Source organism: Rhinatrema bivittatum, chromosome 1 (genome assembly GCF_901001135.1).
Source record: "Rhinatrema bivittatum chromosome 1, aRhiBiv1.1, whole genome shotgun sequence".
Classification (NCBI taxonomy): domain Eukaryota; kingdom Metazoa; phylum Chordata; class Amphibia; order Gymnophiona; family Rhinatrematidae; genus Rhinatrema; species Rhinatrema bivittatum.
The window spans coordinates 79,610,514-79,617,943 of record NC_042615.1 but is presented as its reverse complement, the minus strand read 5'-3'; the positions used below and the strand labels follow the sequence as shown (position 1 = coordinate 79,617,943).

Here is a 7,430-nt window from a genome sequence, read left to right as displayed (position 1 = left end):
GCCAAGATTCTTGTGTATGTTCCATGCTAATAAGTGATTCCCTGATGAAGAATTTCGATTCGAAACATTGCAGTGTCGGGACTGACACACAGCATGAAGACTTCTTCATAATCTTGGCGCAAAACAGTGAGCATAACACAATTTGGTAAAACACACTTTTGGATACCAGCATCCTTATCCTGACTCATATGATAGCTTTAATAGTCAGCACAGCATCATATCTTCTGGGGTAACCAATGATTACAACCTTGTCTGACATCCACAGCCATGGAGTCAGATTTTCAGTAGCCATATAGGCATCAAAATAGCCTATATTAGGCACAATATGAGGTTTTCCCCAGTTGTCACTATACAATCTTCAGCCATACTTGGGCTAGACTTTGCATATATATTGAAGGACGTAGTCCAGCAGTGAGAGGCAGGCTTTCCAGTCTTTTGCACTGAGTGCCACATGTATGATTAGCTCACAGTTGGCAAGAGGTTGCAGATATGCACTAAGTGCAAAGAGCTCCAAGACCTCAGAGAATGTCTGATCTCTGGAGGATAGAGTGTTAGACCTGGAGGAGCTAAGGGAGACAGAAAGATACATAGAGGAGACCTTCAAGGACATAATAGAGAAGTCCTACCTCCAATCTGATAGTCCCTGTGCTGCTTTGGAGGAGAAAGATTTCCTGGAAGGAAAGCATCAGCTTAATGATGCAGGAAGCAATCCTGTAGCTAGGACCTGCCCTCAAGGTGATGTGGTATCCTCTCACACTGAGGATTGGTATCCAGGGGCACATGTCCAGGAGGGAAGTGTTAGGACTGCTGTTATAGTTGGTGATTCAAATATTAGGAATGTTGATAGCTGTATAGCTGGTGGACATGAGTATCATTTGGTAACTTGCCTGCCTAGTATGAAGATGGCGGACCTTACGCATCACATAGATAGGATTTTTGATAGTGCTGGGGAGGAGCTGGCTAAATTGGTATGTGTGGGTACCAGTGACATAGGAAAGTGCAGGAAGGAGATTCTGGAAGCCAAATTTAGGGTTTTTGATAGAAAGCTGAAATCGAGAACCTCCAAGATAGCATTCTCAGAAATGTTCCCCATTCCATGTGCAGAACCCCAGAGGCAGACAGAGCTCTAGAGTCTCAATGCATGGATGAGACTATTGTGCAGGTAAGAGGGTTTTAGATTAATTTAGGGACTGAGGTTTATTTTGGCAATGGAAGGGCTTTTTCTGAAAGTATGGACTTTAGCTTAACCAGAGTGGAACCAGGCTGTAGGCACTCATCCTTAAGAAGGAGATAGCGCAGCTTTTAAACTAGTAGATGGGGGGAAACCGACAGTCACTCAGAAGCGCATGGTTTAGAATGATGATTCTTTGAATGAAACTAAAAGAATAGGGAAAATAGGTCATTTCAGTAGAGAGGTTGCAATAAATGCCAAAGTGGACCAGGTGCTTTTAAGTAAAGTGCAGAAAGATTCCAAATTATCCCTGTCAACTGATGAGCAGGTTGTTAATATAAACATAAGATATACTTTTAAATGTCTATATACAAATGCTAGAAATCTAAAAAATAAGATGGGAGAGTTAGAGTGTGTAGCACTGGATGAAGAGATTGGTTTAATTGGTATCTCAGATACCTGGCAGAAGGAGGATAACCAATGGGACACTGTGATACCAGGGTAAAAATTATATTGAAATGATAGGGTGGATCAACTTGGTGGAGGGGTGGTTCTATATGATAAAGTGCATTAAGTCAAACAGGATAAAGTTCTGCAGGAAACAAAATGCAATATTGAAATTTTATAGGTAGAATTTCCAGGTGAAAAAGGGAATAAAATAGTAGTGGGGGTGTATCACCATCCACCTGGCCAAAATGAACTAACAGGCAATGAAATACAAAACGAAATTAGGGAAGCTAACAAAATCAGCAGCACAATAAAAATGGGTGAATCTAATTACCCTAGTATTGATTGGGTGAATGTTACATAAGGACATTCTAGAGAAGTAAAGTTCCTAGATGAAATAAATGACTGCTTCATGGAGCAGCTGGTACAAGAACCAACAAGAGAGAAAACTATTTTAGACCTAGTCCTTAGTGGAACACAGGATTTAGTGCAAGAGGTAACAGTGTTGGAACCATTTGGTAATAGTAAACACAACATTATCAAATTTGATTTAATAACTGGAGGGGGAGAAAAAAAGAAATCTAGTACAACAGCATTTAACTTTTTAAAAAGTGGCTATGATAAAATGAGAAAAATGGTTAGAAAAAAACTGAAAGGAGCAACTGCAAAGGTTAAGAGTTTAGCTCAGGCATGGTTGCTGTTTACAAATACCATCTTGGAAGCCCAGACCAGATGTATTCCGCCCATTAGAAAACCAACCAGCATGGTTGAATGGTGAGGTGAGAGAGGCTATAATTTCTAAAATAACATATTTCAAGAAATGGAAAAGGGATCTAAATGAAGAAAACAGGAAACAGCATAAGCACTGGCAAGTCAAATGCAAACCATTGATAAGGATGACAAAGAAAGAATTTGAAAAGAAGCTTGCCGTAGAAACAGAAACTAATAATAAAAACTTTTCAGGTACATTTGGGGTGAAAAGCCTGCAAAGAGTCAATGGTACCATTAGATCACTGGGGTAAAGGGGCACTTAGGGATGACAAAGCCGTAGCAGAGAAACCAAATTAATTCTTTGCTTCGGTATTTACTGAGGAAGATGTAAGAGATATTGAGCTCATGCCAGAAATGATATATAAAGGTGATGATTCAGAGGAACTGAAACAAATCTCAGTGAACCTGGGCAAATTGACAAATTAAAGAGTAGCAAATCACCTGGACCAGATGGTATATATCCCAGAGTACTGAAAGAAATATGAAATGAAATTGTGGACCTGCTATTGGAAATGTGTAAATTATCAATAACAACATCTATGGCACCTGAAAACTGGAGGGTTGCCAATTTAATGCCATTTTTTAAAAAGGGATCAAGAGGTGATCCAAGAAATTGTAGGCCAGTGAGTCTGACGTCTATGTCAGTCAAAATGGTATGCATTTTAATTTTACTTGCATCTTACACTTCTTTTGTTTTAAATTATATTTGTACTCCTGTAAACCACCTAGACGGACATATATATGCCTTATTGTGCGGTATATAAAAACTTTTAAATAAAATAAATAAATAAAAAACAAAATTGCTGAACCTATAGGTAAGCATAGACTAATGGGTAAAGCCAACATGGATCTATCCAAGGGAAGTCTTGCCTCACAAATTTTCTACATTGTTTTGAAGGAGTAAATAAACATATAGATAAAGGTGAGGCAGTTCATTTAGGGGTACATTTTAAAACACAGCACGCGCGTGTACTTTTGTTCGCGCATCAGGCGCGAAGAAAAGTATGCTGGATTTTATAAGATACGCGCGTAGCTGCGCGTATAAAATCTGTGGTCGGCGTGCACAAGGGGGTGCACATTTGTGCAACTTGCCCGCGCCGAGCGCTGCGCGCGCTGTCCGTTCCCTCTGAGGCCGCTCCAAAATCGGAGCGGCCTCGGAGGGAACTTTCCTTCCACCCCCCTGCACCTTCCCCTCCCTTCCCCTACCTAACTCACCCCCCCGGCCCTATCTAGACCCCCCCCAACTTTATCTGAAAAGTTACTACTGCCTCCGGGCAGTAGTAACTTACACGTGCCGGCGCGGCAGGCCCCGACACAGGCCGCTGTGTCGGGGCACTCAGCCACGCCCCCGGACCACCCACACGTCCCCAAACACGCCCCCGATCCAAAACCGCGCCCCCTGGCCACGTCCCAACTGCCCCTTTTTGCAAGCCCCGGGACTTACGCACGTCCCGGGGCTTGCGGGCGCCACTGAGCCTATGCAAAATAGGCTCGGTGCACACAGGGGGGTTTTAAAAGGGTTTGCATGTACCTTATGCATGTAACCCTTTTAAAATCCGGCTCATAGTGTATCTGGATTTCCAGAAAGCATTTGACAAATTCTCTCATGAGAGACTTCTTAGGAAATTAAAATGCCATAAGATGGCACTAGCCGTCTATTGCTCCTACAATGTGACAAAGGCCAATAGCACCGATAGTCCTGGCATACAGTAAGGGCAAAGGGCCATCGGCGCCATTTTGATTAGTGGCAGCCGACGGCCCAAGAGGGGAGATCGCTCCCGGGACCCCGCTGGACCACCAGGGACTATCGGTAAATCTTAGGAGGGGGGTTGGGCAAGTCTTGGGGGGTTGCAATTAATTAAATTTGAAGGGTTGGGGTGGGGTTTTTTTTTAAATATGAAGGGTTGGAACGGGTTTTGGACATTGTTTCGGGGGGCAGACGAAATAACATCGGCCCAAACTGCGGGAAAACAAAATTTCCAGGGGCAGGCCGATAATGAAGGCCAAACCAAAAGGTTCGGCCAAATCACATCTCTAGTATATATGCTGAAATATATGCACAGACTTTCAGGACAGAAGTACAAAGTATTTTATAAACTGTGTGGCTCTCCCCACACAGTTCATAAAACACTAGCATAAATCTCCACAGAGACATGCAAATACTGTATAGCTGACAGTTTTAAAAATTTAGCTGTGTAATCATTTCTCTAATATAAAAAATTTTACATTGGTTGCCAATTTATGCCTGAGTGAAATTTAAAGTACTAACCCTAAATTTAAAGCACTTCATGGCCTCAAACGCAAATACCTCATCCAATTGCTTTCAGCTAGATTTATCAAACTGCACTGAATAACGCATGAATAATGTATTACCGCTTTGCAAAGGTAAGTATTGCATGCTGCGAAAAGCTTCGTGATTTGCGGAACATCATCACATTTTGTGAAAACGTCATAGTGTTTTGCGATAATGTTTCCAGTATAGAAACATAGAAACATAGAAATGACGGCAGAAGAAGACCAAACGGCCCATCCAGTCTGCCAAGCAAGTTTCGCACTTTTTTTTTCTCATACTTATCATACTTATCTGTTACTCTTGGCTCTTAGTAACCTTTTGGTTCTATTCCCCTTCCACCCCCACCATTAATGTAGAGAGCAGTGATGGAGCTGCATCTAAGTGAAATATCTAGCTTAATTAGTTAGGGGTAGTAACCGCCGCTATAAGCAAGCTATACCCATGCTTATTTGTTTACCCAGACTATGTAATTCAGTCCTTGTTGGTTGTTCTTCATTCCCCCTGCCGTTGAAGCAGAGAGTTATGCTGGACAGAGGTGTGAATCGTGTAATCGATCGTCTTAACGATCGATTTTGGCTGGGGGGGAGGGAAATCTGATCGTTGAGTTTTTTTTTTCCTAAAAATCGTTAAAAATCGTAAATCGGGGAGGGCGGGAAAACCGGCACACTAAAAAAACCCTAAAACCCACCCGAACCTTTAAAACAAATCCCCCACCCTCCCGAACCCCCCCAAAAATGTTTTAAATTACCTGGGGTCCAGTGGGGGGGTCCCGACGCGATCTCCTCCCACTCTCTGGCCACCGCTGCATTGAGAAATGGCGCCGGTGGCCCTTTGCCCTTGTCATGTGATAGGGCAAAGGTAGCGCCGGCGCCATTTTGTTTCCTGGCTCCCGACGTCACGCGTGCGGGAGATCGCCCCCGGACCCCCGCTGGATCCCCAGGGACTTTTGGCCAGCTTGGGGGAGCCTCCTGACCCCCACAAGACTTGCCAAAAGTCCAACGGGGATCCGGGAGTGACCTCTTGCATGCGGGCCGTATTGCCAATCTTCAAAATGGCGCCAGCGCTACCTTTGCCCTCACTATGTCAATCGGGCGACCCGTCGCCTGTATGAATTTCAAAAGTCCCTGGAGGTCCAGCGGGGGTCTGGGGGCGATCTCCCGCACGCGTGACGTCGGGAGCCAGGAAACAAAATGGCGCCGGCGCTACCTTTGCCCTGTCACATGACAAGGGCAAAGGGCCACCGGCGCCATTTCTCAATGCAGCGGTGGCCAGAGAGTGGGAGGAGATCGCGTCGGGACCCCCCCACTGGACCCCAGGTAATTTAAAACATTTGGGGGGGGGGGTTCGGGAGGGTGGGGGATTTGTTTTAAAGGTTCAGGTGGGTTTTAGGGTTTTTTTGGTGTGCCGGTTTTCCCGCGCCCTATTTAACGATACAATACAAATGCCCCTGATGATAAATCGGGGGCATTTGTATTGTATCGCGTATCTAACGATTTTGGACGATTTTAAAATTATCTGACGATAATTTTAATCATTCAAAAATGATTCACATCCCTAATGCTGGATATGCATTGAAAGTGAAGTATCAGGCTTATTTGGTTTGGGGTAGTAACCGCTGAAACAAGCAAGCTGCTCCTCACTTTTTTGTGAATGCAAATCCTTTTTTCCACATTTCCTCTTGCCGTTGAAGCTTAGAGCAATGTTGGAGTCTTAGAGCAATGTTGGAGTCGCATTAACCATGTGTATGTTTATTGAATAAGGGTATTATCTCCAGGTAGTAGCTGTCATTCCCACGAGCCACCCACTCTTCATTCACGTCCTCTTGACTTTATGGATCCACAGTGTTTATCCCATGCCCCTTTGAAGTCCTTCACAATTCTGTTTTTCACCACTTCCTCCGGAAGTGCATTCCAGGGATAAAACAAAGACTTTATGAAGATGTATGCTTGAAAACATCACAACCCACCCCAGGTGGGACTTGAACCCACAATCCCAGGCTTAGAAAGCCAGTACCTTATCCATTAGGCCACTGGGGGTCACTTCCTGCACCTCCTTCTTTGAGGGTGTGTTTGGTGTTGCAGGTTTTGGAGAGGAGGTCAGAGTTTGAGGAGGTTTTCTAAGGAGTTCTTAGTGATATCTGAGTGTGGTGTGGAGGAGATGAGGCACGGAGGAGGTGAGGAGTGATAAGAGTGAGGAGTGTTGGGAATGAGAAGTGCGAGGAAGAGTGCAAGGCAGGTGTGGAGAGAATGGAGCGTGAGAGGAGTAGGAAGAGAGGTGAGAAGAGGAGTGAGGATAGTAGAGGGAGGAGGAGTCAGAGGGAGTGGGAGGAGGAGGGCAAGAGGGGAAGGAGGAGTAGGAGTAGAAGTAGGGACAGGGTTAGCAGCAGAGATAGGCAGGAGGGAAGGGATAAGAGGGTGGGGGAGGGGGAGGGTGAAGGGGTTAGAAAAGAGTGGTGGGTGGAGTACAACAGGTTAGAGAGACAGGACAGAGGGGAAGGGAGTTGGTAGGGCAGGGTGAGGTGGGGGGAGGAGGAAGGGAGGGGAGACAAAAGTAGGACAGAGAGTGAGGGCAGGGAGGACACCCCTCCGGGACAGGAAGTGGCATCCCCTTCAGGCAGCCAGGCAGCACCACGCCAGAGACTGCAGGCAATAAGGTTCAGTGAACAGGAGAACGAGCTGCTCGTAGCAGGTGTCCTGCAGCATTATGCCCATCTATTTGGAAGCAAAGCAGCCAAGACCAGCAAGTCTG

The 7,430-nt window shown here is 45.1% G+C and overlaps 1 non-coding gene across 1 annotated transcript; it reads right to left on the bottom strand.

Annotated features, from left to right (window-relative positions):
• Positions 1 to 6,645: 6,645 nt before the first annotated feature.
• On the bottom strand, positions 6,646 to 6,718 carry TRNAR-UCU. Its single transcript has one exon. It is a non-coding gene; the product is annotated as a tRNA-Arg (tRNA).
• Positions 6,719 to 7,430: the final 712 nt, after the last annotated feature.